The sequence below is a fragment of the Tamandua tetradactyla genome, chromosome 7, assembly GCF_023851605.1.
Source record: "Tamandua tetradactyla isolate mTamTet1 chromosome 7, mTamTet1.pri, whole genome shotgun sequence".
Classification (NCBI taxonomy): domain Eukaryota; kingdom Metazoa; phylum Chordata; class Mammalia; order Pilosa; family Myrmecophagidae; genus Tamandua; species Tamandua tetradactyla.
The window spans coordinates 152903331-152918312 of record NC_135333.1 but is presented as its reverse complement, the minus strand read 5'-3'; the positions used below and the strand labels follow the sequence as shown (position 1 = coordinate 152918312).

Genomic DNA, 14982 nt, shown 5'->3' with positions numbered 1-14982 from the left:
TTTATGTCATTTGTCCTCCTGTAGTATAAACACCCTTTGCAAGAGTGTGATTTTTATTTTCTTTCTCCACTGGATAATCAGCCTTACAATATTAAACCTGAATGATAGAAGATAACCAATGATGGCTGAGTACATGAAAATATTAATTCTAATACTTCATTAGTCCCATCTTCAATAGAAATTTAATGTAACTAAGTTTTTATGATATAAAACATAAAAAGCAAATTGAGTCTATCATCAATGAAATGGAAATGATTAAAATAAGGTGTTTTCTGTCAAATTATTTTTGGAGAGAAGGACATGAATCAACCTTACTGTAGACTTTGAAAATGCCCCTCAATGCTATCTTTATTCCAGTTGTTTCTCTAACTTTTGTTCTAATCCTAACGGTCTAGCCAGAATAACATTCCTATACTTTTTCCAAGTCTCTAGAAAAAAAAGTCTCATTCAAAGAAGATCCTGGAATAGTCACACTCAGGGAGTAGAAATAGGACAAACCAAATTAAAAGATAAATTTGTTTTACTAGTAGTCTTTCAGATTCAAACAATTGTTTCTGGATATAACTAACTACAAGTACATGCTTCAGTTTCTTAAAGCAGAACCTCATTAGCATACAATGTTCTATCTTGGTGCCCATCTGTGTATACATTTGCTTTATACTTTCCCCAATCGCCTTATTTTCCTTTCCTCCCTTTCCCCACTCCTCCTCCTCCCTAGCTCCTCTCCTTCCTCCCCTTCAATCCCCTATCACCACCTCTCTATGACTCCCCTTTGCTTTCCCTATGTGTCAAAATATTCTGAAATGTGTCCTCAATTACCTGTAAGGATAAGGTTGGAATGAAGTACGTGAAGCCTGGAGACAAACTCACTGAAAATAAATATGTATTCTACCACTTTGCTAATTTATCTTTGATTTTACTTCATTTTTACTTTTTTCCCTTGTGCTAATTGCTTGCTCTCCATGTATTAGGTCCTTGTAAGATGGTAATGTCACTAGCACCTACCTCATGGCATGATGAGAGGAGTAAACGATGTGGTTCACTGGAAGTATGCTCCTCAGACTACAGCATAACAGACTGGAAGCTTGTTAGAAATGCAGGGTCCTGAGTTCCTTCCTGACCTTCTGAATCAGAATCTGTATTTCAGTTAGCTTCCCCAATGATCTGTATGCACAATAATTTGAAGTACTGATAGTGCATGTAAGATTCAACAGTATCTACATATTACACAACCTCACTAAGTGTTATTCCTGCTAATTATGCTAAAAATATGGGTATAAATATATGGTAATATTAACTGAATTTGTTCACAACTATATTTGCATCTGATACCTCATTATCTACATTAAAATTATAAGCTTAGGATTTGGGTTGTGTGTCTGCATATGAGAAAAAAAAGGGAAATAAAAGACTTCACAGTTATAAGGGACAAAGGGATTGTCTTGATTTCAATCATTTCCTTTAGAAAGGGGTATAGTGAGAGAAAGTGTCTTAAATTGCCCTCAAAAATATCATTTGTAAAAGGAATCCTCTTATCTCTAGTTTGTGGTATATGGAATTGAAAGTTTCTGCCTAATGTCTCAGGTGTGGGTGAATTACTTAAAGCAAAGTGCTCATACTTTGTCTAGACTTGGAAGGAATTACAGAAAACAACATAGAATTTTATTGCTGAAAGATTACTTGAAATTGAAAATAGTAGCAAAGCTGTATAGATCTTAATAGGAAACCTGCTGATTCCATTTACTGGAAAGTGTTTTATCATATACAAACTAGAATTAAACCATTTAAAAACATTGTCTCGTATGCTTGTATACACTCTGCCATAGAGAATAAAAAATGGAAAGCATTCATTTTTTACATTAAACTTTTAAGAAATACTGCTCACATAGATTACAACATTGGTTTACAGTCTTTTTATATTAAAGCAATAGAGGAATAACTATCCATTTTCTCCTTTTCCTACTGGCACCAAGATATATATACAGCCAATTGTGGCCTCCTAAATGCATCTATTAATCAGCTTTGTAGCAATGTGTTATTTGCATCCAGATGTATGCAAATGTTCACGTTTATATTCCTCCAGATGGAGTTCATTAAGTTAAAGCAATCATAAGTTCAAGCAAATACTCTCCCATGTCATTCCCTTGGCACACATGAGGCAGAGGCCAAAACACTGCGAGTACCGAATAGCCCTTAATTGACTGATGTTTTAACATACTACAACATACAAGAATTTTGAAAACCAATGAGAAGTCTGAAATTTCAAAAGATAGGTTATGAAATGAAATAACCATACTGCAAGAAGACTTTTACAATAAAATTTTATTCCTACTGAGCTACCTCATTTTAAAAAAAACATAGCAGTTGTGATAGTCACTTAGTTATCTTGGAGATTGGATATAAAGCTATATACTTCATTTTTTAGAATGAATTTTCTTTGGATTTGAAGTATGAACAATTTTACTAATCACATTTAGGAGAGGGAATTAATTCTGTAATTTGTCTTTAAATGGTATGTAAAACAAAGATCCTACAGACTTGTGGCAATAACTCAGATTTTCATAAAAATAACTTCAGTATACTAGTTTTCCCATGTATGATTTCCCTCTCTTATAATACTTGTCTTTTTTCTTCTTTCAAACGTAATAGGAACCAAAAATGAAGTTTTAGAAGAGACAAACAGAAGATATTATGTTTTGAGGTATATATGCACTTGTACAAGTTCACCTCTCCTGTATTTCATAACTAAGAAAAATTTGGATCTCGCTATCCTATTAAAACATCTATGTGCTCTGCCTTAAATGTAGTTTAACTATTTTATTTATGGGTGGGGAAGTTACTCTTCGTAAGCTTTTATAAACTCCATGAGAATCATGATTATTTGTCACTTCCTTTTAATAACAATGGAAAAAAGTAATAGGGATATATATTTGGCACTAAGCTAAACATTTAATTTGAGTTCCATACTAATTCCTGCAATACTATAAACAAGGTACTGTTATTTCTCTTGCATTCAGATTTTTTTATTGCAAAAAGTTGACTTTCAGGAAATAAAGTAATATATGCCAATGTTAAAAGACCAAAAAAACAAAGGGAATGGGAGCCAAACATTAAATCACATCTCTTTGACAATAGATCTCATACCCTTAACAGTGTACTACATCTACCCACCTCCTTGGTTTTAAATATGTATTTGATAAACTAACTTTTAATTCATTTTAACCTTCCCTCCAGGCACACCTTGTAGAAAGATACTATTTATCTCACAGATGAGGAAATTGAGGCACCAATGGCTTAAGAAAGTCAATGGCCTACCATTAGGTTAAAATTTATAGCCATATGCTTGCCTTTTAAATTACTGTTGGTCTTACTAAATGTAATTAACTTTTTTTTTCCATGTTGGGTCATGAATCTAAGAATATACTTGCTATTGATATTTAAACAGTATTTAAATATCCAGTCTTGTATGTACAAATGACCAGGGGGCCAAAATGAAGTGCACATAGAGGCATGAATTAGGTAGCTGAATCAATAAAGCAAATCTTCAGTGCCCATGTTTTGCTTCGCTACAGTGGTTATAACTTCTAGTATGATCTTTTAGAAGTTAATCATGTGCAATCATACTATGGCCTTTGACCTTTATTATAGGGTATGATTTACTTAAAATAATTTAAATAATGATAATAAGAGCTAATCTTCTACAGGAGGGCCTCCTTTGTGCCAGGCGCTATTCTAAGTGCTTTATGTATGTTTCATTTAGTCTTCCAAATGATGCTTTGTTGTTGTTACCATTTTATAGATGAAGAAATAGGAATACTCTTAGGTTGAGAAATCAGTCTGATTAGCTGTTTGAACACTTTGTGTCTTGAAGATCTCACAACTGCACTTTGATGACACTTTGATCTACTGATAATATGAACGGAATAACCTGTCTTAAAACTCCATTGTAAAGGGAAGTACAGAATTTTAAGGAATTTGTCATTACACATTTAGCTTATTTAATTTAGCAATGTCACATGTTTTCTCCTTTAGTCTGCAGTACAGGTTTGATGGCTTTGTTTTCACTTTTTGTTTTCTTACCTGGAGGGTTACTAAACTAATTTTTTCAATGAATTTACCCAGAGAAATGGTCATTGGCTATGTAAGTGACAAATGAAATTGGTTCCTTATCTGAAAGACACTGTATACAAGTTTTAAATGCTTTGTAAATTGTCTGCTTAACTGTCAGGTTTCATGAGATGTGTCTACATAGCCATCTTAGTTTGTTACTGATTTCGTCTTCTAGAACAGGTAGATCATGTGTGTAATATTTAGTTTCCAGAACTAAAGGAGTCTGTTTCTTCTCTGAAAATCTTTATATCTTCCTCAGGAGGACATGAAAGTGAGGCCCCTTTTGGATACTATTTCTTGTCTTCACTCTTTGTTTTCAGCGCTTGGTCCCTCATTTCAAACTCTTTTCTAGCACACAGCATCTGGAAGACAGGGATTTTGCATTATTCATCTTATTCCAGCACTTATCACAGCAATTGACCTGTAATCAGCTTTTCATTTTGAGAAACTGAATACATTAATAGTGACTCAAATACAAAGAAAAGATAGGTAGGTATAACCAGTTAATGTAAGATGTACTAAATACATAATTCCAACTAAACTGTGTGAATATATCACTGAGCTCATCATAAGACATAAATAGGTTTGTAACTTTTTCTGGCTATTATTTTTCAATTCTGATTGTAGACCATTTTTATGTATTCTCACTTTTCCAGGTTGCTATGATACACTCATCTTTTATATATTTTGATAGGGTCCAGATATTAAAGTGCAATATTTTTCTATGCTTACTATAAAAGATTCTCAATTTCACTTGAATCACCTTCTCTTAAAAATCTTTCTCATTGAATACATTATGGGTCATGTTTCCCCTGGTTTCATTTTTTGAGTGGTTGGATGTGTATGCTCAAGTTTAAGCGCTTCTTTGACAATGTGTTTCCCTGAAGTCTCAGGTTACTGTGTCTTCTGGATAGTTCTATTGTGGTTACACAGACAAGAGGTAGTAGCTTTATGGCTCATACCTTCTGCTGTGGTCTTATTAAATGATATAGTTAAATTGAATATATTGTCCTGTTCCCTTTCACTCTGTTCTAGGATAGACAGTACTACCTGGTCTCACAGGGAGCTGGATACCTTTCTACGCGTCTTCTCCTTCTTCTTAGTCTTTCTTTCTGGTCGCTATCTCACTACACTGTATTTTCTCCAGTATATTATTTTCCTTGTGATTCTTTGTGATTTACAATCGCAAGGAGGAAGATAAGTGCCTCTGAAGACATTTTTTTCTTCTAATATTCATGAGTTTTGTCTGCTTTTCTCATTCTTCCTTCCATTAATTCTGCTTCTGCTTCCGTCTCTCATTCTTCCATTGCTACATCTGGCTGAAACTCAACCTCACACTCATATACGCCTCTTGATGCCTAGGAAAAAAGCCTCACCCACTTTAACAATATCCTACCTAGTTTTTTTGCATCAATATAAATAACAAAATTCTGTCATGACGCTAAATAAGAAATCCTCACAGTGCTTTATCAATTATTTGAATAAATTGTTAGCCCATTTTAGGAAAGATACAGAAACACAAACAATCTGTGCTCTTCAGAATTTCACATTCTGTTATATCATAGGTCTTGAGATATTTGTATTTTACTTTGCAGGATATTAGACTATAGTTTTGTTCCATAACTACTTAAGAATTTATCTAATATTCATAAATTGTATTATATTTTTTATCAGCTCATTTCTCTAAATGTAATCCAATTGTGTTTTTAAAAATTGCATGAAACTTTAAAGAAAAAAACATACTGAACAGACTAGAAAAAAGTACACAATTGTAAATTTCTTACTATATTACTTTATAATTTCAGTGCCTCTTGTGCAATTCTTTCAGATCTCATTTACATATCTCTCCACGTAATCTATATATCTGTCTGTATGACTGATTTTTACCTTACAGAATGAAGCAGTTGGTCATATTGCAAGGAGCATTCACTTGTTCCTAAACATGTTGTGTTGCTTTATTACAATTTTTGCTGCAGCCTTTATCATTCTTTTATATGAACCATATATATTCTGACCAAGTACTAATCAATGATGGTTAATCAGGGAAATTTGATATAAAGGATCATCTCATTGGGACAGAGATGTATGCTTTGAATGCTAAGTCAATACCAAAATACTTCCATCCTCCTCTAACTATACTAATTATATTCTGTGATAATTTATCAGTTCCAGTAGTCTGATACCACATTTGAAATCAAAGTATAATATTAAATTTGATAATGAAATTTGTTATAGTTCTGTTAAACTCAACCAATTTAGGCATCTTTGTGAAACTATTAGAGGCCTCCTCTGTGAGGGCTAATAATTGTGGTTGGCGATAAATAAGGCATAGGTTTTGTAGAAATCATTAAGTATGAGACAGGTATTAGCACATAAGTAATCTCAATTATCTTAATACGCTTACTGTTTGAAGTTGACCAGTATAGCAGTCTTTAAACTGAATTCCAGAGTCTTAGAGATTCTGGAAAGTTCCATGAGGTCAAGGGAGAAAGGTCAAAAAACATTGAGACCTGTAGCTCCCAAACACTCTTTTTACAGAAGTAGTTCAACTTTTATCTTTGTGTCTGCACTAAAATTTTATATGAAAGATGGCATCAGCTGCTAAAATACTTGAAACCAATGATCCATTATTTGCAATATAAGTACTAAAGGATGGCTTAAACAATGTACAAAAACATACTTTTGCAGAACTTGTGAACTTAGATACTTTTGGAGATAAATAGATATTAGGGTTATTTATATCAAATCCAGATGCCTGCCAGAGGAAAGAGGAGAGGAGAAAATGTAATTATCTTAAGGTCACAGAACAAGTAAACAATAAAATAAGGCTTAAGACTTAAAATTTTGGAAGATGATTTTTCACAAACTCAGCAATGCTTCCTTTTAAGAAAGGTTCTTTTCATCTGAATGACTCATATTTATGAGTCTATTGGAATCGTAGTTTCCTCTATAATGAACCAATAGTCACTATAATTTTTTTCTCTGTTTGCTTCCATAAAAGTTATATGTAAAGAACTTGTTACTGAGTTGTTGTTGTTGTTGTTTAAGTTTTATTTTAACCTCGGCAGAAAATGTGTTGGGATGGTTTTCTGTGACACACCTTCAATAAAAATATATACCTCAGTCTTGTAGGGAATATATTACATTTGGAAGCATTCTCAGTTATAAAGAGTCTTTCTAAATGGTCAGTTCCCTCCTTCTAGGAAATAGAGGGATTTATTATTTTAAATTGGAGACATTTAAACTTCAAAATTCATCATTTTTATTTGGCAGAGCTAAAATCTGGCTTTATATAGAGAATCCAGTAAAATTTTGATATTTTTCAGCTGCTAAATTCCTTAACAAAATATACTTAAAACCAAATACTTACTAGAGGCTGTTGAAATAAAAATGTAGACAATATGAAATGATACAAAGCTTAGCTCAATAATATTTCAGCACTTAGGTCTGTGGAAAGGGTTGAAATAGGTGGTTATTTGGCAATCACAGTTAATTAAAAAAGTGTCTTGGATAGTAAGAAATTGTATATATAGAAATTATATAAAAATGGTTTTTTAAAGAAGTTCTTGTCTGGGCTTTATATCCTGTTCAATATTTAAATAATCTGGGCCAAATATAACAATGGTCCATTGAACACGGCCCTCAAAGCTATTGGATTTGGACATTCTGCCATCTGGAATTTCATATGGATTGTAGCCTTTACTTGAGGAGGAGAAATATCACAAACTAAAATTATACTTAATACAGAGTAAACTACAGTAACATCTGTGCACATGACAACTTATATTTAGTTACATCAAAACTTCTTTGGAATTCTAATGACCATTTAAAATCTTACTACTTTCCAGGCTAAAATGACATTTATTTTCCAAGATAATTGGTCTTCTTATCTGTATTCTGCCATTTAAATAAAGAGCAATCAACTGTGCTTGACTTTGAAAATTCTTTGAATATTCTCAATATTCTCAATCGTGAAATTGGGAATCATATTGTTTTTCTTGAGGACTGCCTCCCCTCATCTATTACCAAATATCCTGAATAATTTCACGTATTGGCATAGCCTTTCTTCCTCATTGATTCTGAGTTTATCAGTTTTAAATATTTCACATCACTTTTTCTGATTCATTTGTGTAAGCATATAGAAATGTAGACAATCATAACTTGCCAACCTTCCACATTGTGAAAGCAATGCAGTGGTATAATCATCATTTCAATAAAGACAACTTTAGTGGCGTCATAGAAGTCCTTTTTCATGTTCTTACTGGGTCACTACCCCTCCCCTTCCTAAAATTCAATACTCTCTGGACTTCTAAAATCATTGACTGGCTTGTTTAGTTTAGAGAGCTAAACAAATGGGATTGCATGATAGACATTATTTTGAATCTGACTATTTTCACTCAATATTTGTGAGCATGTTCATATTGTATATAGCAATAATTCATTCTATATGGTCATTGCATGAATATATAAAAATTTATTTGAGTTATCTTATTTTGATGAGAATTTTGCTCCTAGCCTGGGTTATTAAATTTAGATTGTCAAGACTATCCATGTTTTTGATTGATATACATGCATTTCTGTTAGTGTATACCTAGGAGTGTAATCTTTCATAGGTTACACATTTGTTCAGCAAACCACTTTAACAGTTCGTAATAGCTCTGTGTCAGTCTGAAAATATTACGGACCCCAGAAAAACTGTGTTTTAATACTGATTCAACTTATGAAGATGGCTATTTCTTTTCATCCTTATTCAATAGCACATGTTTGAAACTTTTGATTATATTATCTCCATGGAGATCTGACATATACAGTTATGAGTATGACCTTTGATTAGATGGATATGTAACTCTACCTATTCCAGGTGGGGCTTGTCTAGATTACTGGGATCCTTTAAAAGAGGAAACACTTTGGAGAGAGCAGACAGAGTAAAGCCTGCAGAAATGGCAGAAGCCTCAGAGCTGACAGAGAGAGCAGATAAAGATGCATGGAGAACAACTGTTTCAGAGAACAGATACATGGATGTTTGGAGATGCTTTGAGACCAACAGATATCACCATGAGCTGTTAAGCAAGCCAGAACCTGAAGAGAGCCAAGGGAAGCCAAGAGATGAAAGTCACCTTCAGAGAAGCAAAGTGAGGGACCCTTACAGGAAAAGAGGCTGACAGCAGTAGAGCCCAGGAACAAAGGATCAGCAGATGTCAGCTACATGACTGCACAGCTGAGATAGGTGTTCCTGACCCATCACCCTTCCTTGAGTTAGCTGTTCAGTTCTGGTGTATTGCATTCCAGCAGCTTGCAAACTGACACCAATTTTGGTACCAGAGAAGTGGGCTGCTGTGCTTTACAAATACCAAGCACATTGGAACAGCTTTTTAAATGGATAAGTGGAAGATTCTAGAATAATTATGAACAATTTGATAGAGAAGGCTGAGTATGCTTTGAAGAAGCTGTTGGTAGAAACGTGGCCTCTAACGATACATTTGCCGAGGCCTTAGACAGAAATGATGACCGTGTCTCTGCAAACTGGAAGTTGAAGGTGTTCTTTATGGATGGAAGGCAGAATTTGAGAGTGATGAACTTGGAAATCTAACAGAAGAAATTTCCAGATAGATGTGGAAAATGCAGGCTGGCTACTCCTTACAGCTTATATTAAAATGCAAGAGGAAAGAGATGAGAACTGAACTCTGGAGTACAAGTAGAAATTGGTAGCCTGGAAGATTCTAGACTCCCAGAAAGTGAGATCTCAGTGAATAGGGCCCCACATAAGGATTTAATAAAACACAGAAGCAGTCAGCCACTACAGAGCAACTAGGATTTGAGATGGAGTTATCCAGAAAGTATTTGTGGAAAGTCCTTTTGTCTGATGGACATGAGTCCGGTGTACTGCATAGAGAATTAACAAGAGTGTTGTGGGATCTGTATAAGTGGAACCACTGCCAGTCTGGACTAAAAGGGACAAATTGAAAGAACAAGCTACTTCAGAGGCAAAACCATAGAAGCTAAGATTCAAAACCGAGAAACACAGATTCCAACCTGCTTTCAAATATAGCTTATCAATTTACCCTCACATTCGCAGTGTGAGTTCCAGTGGCTGTACATATACATCACATAATATCAATAATTTAAATATTCTTTCTGACCAATGTGTTGTGATTTCCATTTGGAAAGAACCTTATTACAGATCTTGTTCTCAAATTGCAATGCTTTAGTAACTAATTTTCTTGAGCCCAAGATGGATCAAGATCTAGTATCTTTACCACTTTCCTTTCTCATCCACAAAAAGTGAGGAATCCTGTTAAAACCATGGCAGGGAAGCTGGCTGGTATGTGATAATGTGATTAGAATTTTAACTATAATTCTCTAAAAATCTAGCCTCTCAGTTGAAATGTTAGAAGCCACTTATTTGCAAGATTCCCATCACCCACTATCCCATGGATATGTTCAGGCTTCATCTTAAACAACAAAAAAGGAAGAGAATCTTTATCTCCCATATTTTCACATATTTCCTATTCACCATGTTTCTTACAAATGAGCTAATCTTTCCTAACTATCCATTCCTCAACATAATGCAGCCTGGTTTATGTGACTATCACATTCCTCTACGTTCAGTTATGTCTTGAATGTTATGGATCAATGGGGTAATCGTCCCTGAAAGATGTCTACATCCTAATCCCCACAAACCGTGAGTGTTATTTTATGTGGTAGGGTCACTGAAGGTTTCAAATGGAATTTCTATTCATTTGATTTGAAAGTGAGACTATCCTAGATGATCTGTGTGGGCCCAGTACAATCACAGGGTTTACAAAAATGGAAGAACGGGTGAGAAGAGTCAGAGAAAAGCCATCAATCATCCATTGCTAGCTTTGAAGATGAAAGGAACCCATCAGCCAAGGAATGCAGGAGCCTCTAGAAACTGGAAAAGGACAAGCATATATATCCCTTCTTAGAGCATCTAGAAAGGAACTCAACCCTACCAGTAGCCTGACTTTGGCCCAGTAAGACTAGTTTCAAAGTTCTGGCTTCCAGAATTCTAAGACCATAAATTGTCTTTAAACCACTAAATTTGTTGAAACTTACAGCTGTAGGATGATACAAATCTTTGTACTTCATGGTCAGATGCTGCTGTAACAGATGCCTAAAAATGTGGACATGACTTTGGGATTAGCAATAGTCAAAGGCTGAAAGAATTTTGAGGAGTATCATAGAAAAAGCCAAGGTTGTTTAGAACAGACTATCAGTAGAAATATGGCTATTTATGACTTTGCTAGTGAGGACACAGAGGAATGGAGGAGACCTAGTATTTTTTACCTGTCTTCTACAGTAAAATTTGGTAACATTAAATACTTCCTGAAAATCTTTAATCCCTTAATATCTTTATATGTTTCAAATTTCTTCAAATCCGACTCTGCCTTCTCACTTCTCTTTTTGTTCAATTGTAAATATATTGTGGGCACCATTATCTTTTGTAAATCTATAGTTTTCTTTAATAATAGCATCTGCAATGAAAGACTTCATCTATTCCTAAGCAGAAGTGATTCAAAATATTTATCAATTTGGGCCTCTGACTTAAGATCCTATTGCCTAGTAAACATACTTAAGGCATTCCCGAGGTAATTAAAAAGCAACATATTAAACAGTAAACCATCAGTCCAATTAACCAAAAAGAAATATGAGGTCATCTTTAATATTCTTCTGTTGTTTTTTTTTTTCTTTATATTTCCCAACCAATACTTCCTGATGCTTAATTTTCTTTCCGAATACTTACTTTTCATATGCCAGGTTCTGTTCAAAGCACAGTGCATGTGTTCATCCTAATAAAATCTCGGGTTATGGTCTATTATCCTCACTCTACAGAACCACCTGTAACAAAAAATAGTGAAGTAAAATTGTCTGTGATCACATAGGAATGAAAAGACAAGATGGGGTGGGAGTGGGGTGGGGGCGTTGCTTGCCGAACCGATGATCTTAAATCATGTGCTACACTGCTGTCTGAAATCTCCTTCTCTACTTCTTTCACAATGCACTCGCTTGCTTTTCAGGTCCTCTTTAATTTTTATCACCCATTGTGGGCTGAATTGAGTCCTCCAAAAATATGTTCGAGTTCTAATCTCAGATACTTGTGAAGTTGACCTTTTTGGAAGTAAGATTTTGGCATATATGAATAAGTTAAGATGAGGTCATGCTAGAACAAAGTGAACCCTCGTCCAGTGACCCATGTCCTTATAAGAGGAGGAAAATCTGGACACACAGGTATGCATATATGAAAAGATATAGCCATGTGAAGTCACACAGACACAGGGAGACCACGGAAGAAGGAGGCAGAGGTTGGTGTGATATGGTTACTGGCCAAGGATTGCCAACAACAACCAGAAGCTAGGAAGAGGCAAGAAAGGAACCTGCCAGATGAATTTTTTTTGGATTCTCAGACACTGGAACTGAGAGAACTAATTTGTTTCAAGCAAAACCCACTGTGTGGTATTTTGTTACGGCAGCCTGAGGAAACAAAACATTATCTACCAGGTTTTAGGCTATCTTTACTACGATTCAAACACTATACCACTGTCTAAGAAAACCATTTTAAAATACACATTTAGCTACGTCATTCTCTTGCCTGACAACTTTGGCAGTCTTGTAATGCCTTCAGCATAAAATCTACTTTAGTAGGCACTCGTAAACAGTTAACAGGCCTCACCCTACTTGTCGCTTATCTAATTTTTTTTCCTTGCAATTTGCAACAGACTTTTTTTTACAACTCTTTTGTTTTTCCAAACTTGCATTCTATTTGATATATTTTTTTTTTGGTATGCTTTATGGGAAGGTCACATTTCATTTTTTTCCATGTGAGTATCCTGTTATTGCAGTAGAATTTGTTGACTCTTTGTTTGTTTGCTTTTCTTTGTTTGCTTGTTTGCTTGTTTTGGGGAGTGCATGGACTGGGAATCGAACTAGGTCTCTTGCATGGCAGGCGAGAATTCTACCACTGAATTACCCTTACACCCCTTTACTTGATAACTTTTATAGTACTTGACATTAATACTTGTCTTTCCATTTTCTCTCCACTAGAATGTAAGCTCCCTGATGAGGGGGACTTTGTTTTGCTTATTGTTCTAACCCCAAGACTTAAAACAGTTCCTGGTATAGTGGATACTCCAAGTTATTTGTTAAATGATGAATTAGTCAGAATTAACTGAAGATTTCTATAGCCTTCTTTCTGTTAAGGCTCTGAGATATGCAGCTGTTCCAAACCAGATTAAAAACTGTTCTGTCCGCTATCACTAGTCATTGTATATGATATCTATTTCATGTTCTTTGCACTGAATGCTATGATTTTCCCCTAATTGTCATTCCTAAGGATACAATGTTCATCTGTTTCTTCTTAACATGATTATAAAATTTCTAACCCTAGCCTAATAATTGGCTTTGGATGATCAACAGATATTTCATATATGTAACTGAAGTGACACCAATTCCATTTAATTTTAGCATCATATCTATAACTCATAAAATGATTTTGCAGTTATCACCTTAGATGATAGCACAATCCAAGTACTCCCTTTATCTTTCTGTTTTGGTTTAAGGAATAGCTCTAAGGCTCTCTCTAGCTTCCTTTCCTAACCAGCTACTAATGTTATGAATTAAACTTCTAACTAAATCAGTAGCTTTTCGTAAGTACACTGTCTCCTGTTCCTTTAAATCTCCCTCAAATCACTGAACAATGCCTGGATTTACACGCCAGTGGTAGAGAAATACATTTTACTCTGCATTACTGCTTCCTTTATATTTTCTTTTTCCCAAATGACCTTTACAAACACTCTCTTCTCTCCTCATGCTTCCTTTATGCCCACTACTTTAACTCGCAGGTAGGAAACAAGCAGACAGGGACTCGCTGATGTTCATTATACTGAATCTACCCTCATGCCAGCGTCTGTACTCCCACTCCCTGCCTACTATCCTACTGAGATAATATCCTTTCTTCTGCCTCTCGCCTTCTCCCTCATTCTCAAAACTGTGCTATCTCCTTGATTCATAGATTTCTTCTTCACTATTTTATTTCTACCAACTTTATGAAAATGCTCTAAAACTTCTCATACTAACCCTTCCTTGACCTCTAGTTAGTGTCCAGATTCTCCCCTTCACAGTAATACTTTGTAATCTCTTTAGTCTAGCTCCGGATAGAGTTTTGTCTCACCATACCAAGCAACTGTTCTTGTCATGGTCACCATTAATCTTTGTTGCCAACATAGATTGTTGCAAATAATAATCTATCATTTTCCTTGTCTTGATTTCCATTATTTGACATGGCTGCGCAAAGCCAACATTTGGCTGTTTTTGTATTTTACTATATTTAATAAGCATAATCAGAATTTCAGAGAATTCTATTAAATCTACAAAATTATAATCATACATAATAAAATGAATATCCCTTGTCTTCATCCAAGTAAAAAAAAAATAGGATATAACTAGCAATTCAGAGTTCCTCTTGTGCCACCTCTTAATAGTCCTTTCTTCTAAGTCATCACTAGTTCATCTTCTAAAAGCCCAGAGTAATTTTGTCTGTTTTAACTTTATATACCTGTTAAACAGTGAGTATTTTCTTATCTGGCTTCTTACCTGCTACTTAAGATTAATTCATATCATAGCAAGTGATGGGTCACTCATTTCCACTGTATACTATTCCATGTTGTAAAAGAACATGATTTGCTTATATATTCTACTATTGATAGAAACTCCGGGTTATTTCAACTTGTAAACAATAATGAATAGTACATTCTTGATCATATCTTAAGTGCACACATGTACACATTTGTATTGAATATATACATAGAAGTAAGATTTCTGGGTCTTAGGATATGAATAAATTCATAGATAGAG

At 34.6% G+C, this 14982-nt stretch overlaps 1 long non-coding RNA gene across 1 annotated transcript in view; it reads right to left on the bottom strand.

Annotated features, from left to right (window-relative positions):
* Positions 1–4002: 4002 nt before the first annotated feature.
* The window catches only part of LOC143690248 (uncharacterized), a 30518-nt gene continuing 19538 nt past the window's right edge, over positions 4003–14982 (bottom strand). The window contains exons 3-4 of the long non-coding RNA XR_013179060.1: positions 11876–11970; positions 4003–4472 (exon numbers count right to left, since the gene is read on the bottom strand). This is a non-coding gene — a long non-coding RNA (uncharacterized LOC143690248). The remainder of the gene's footprint in view (positions 4473–11875; positions 11971–14982) is intronic.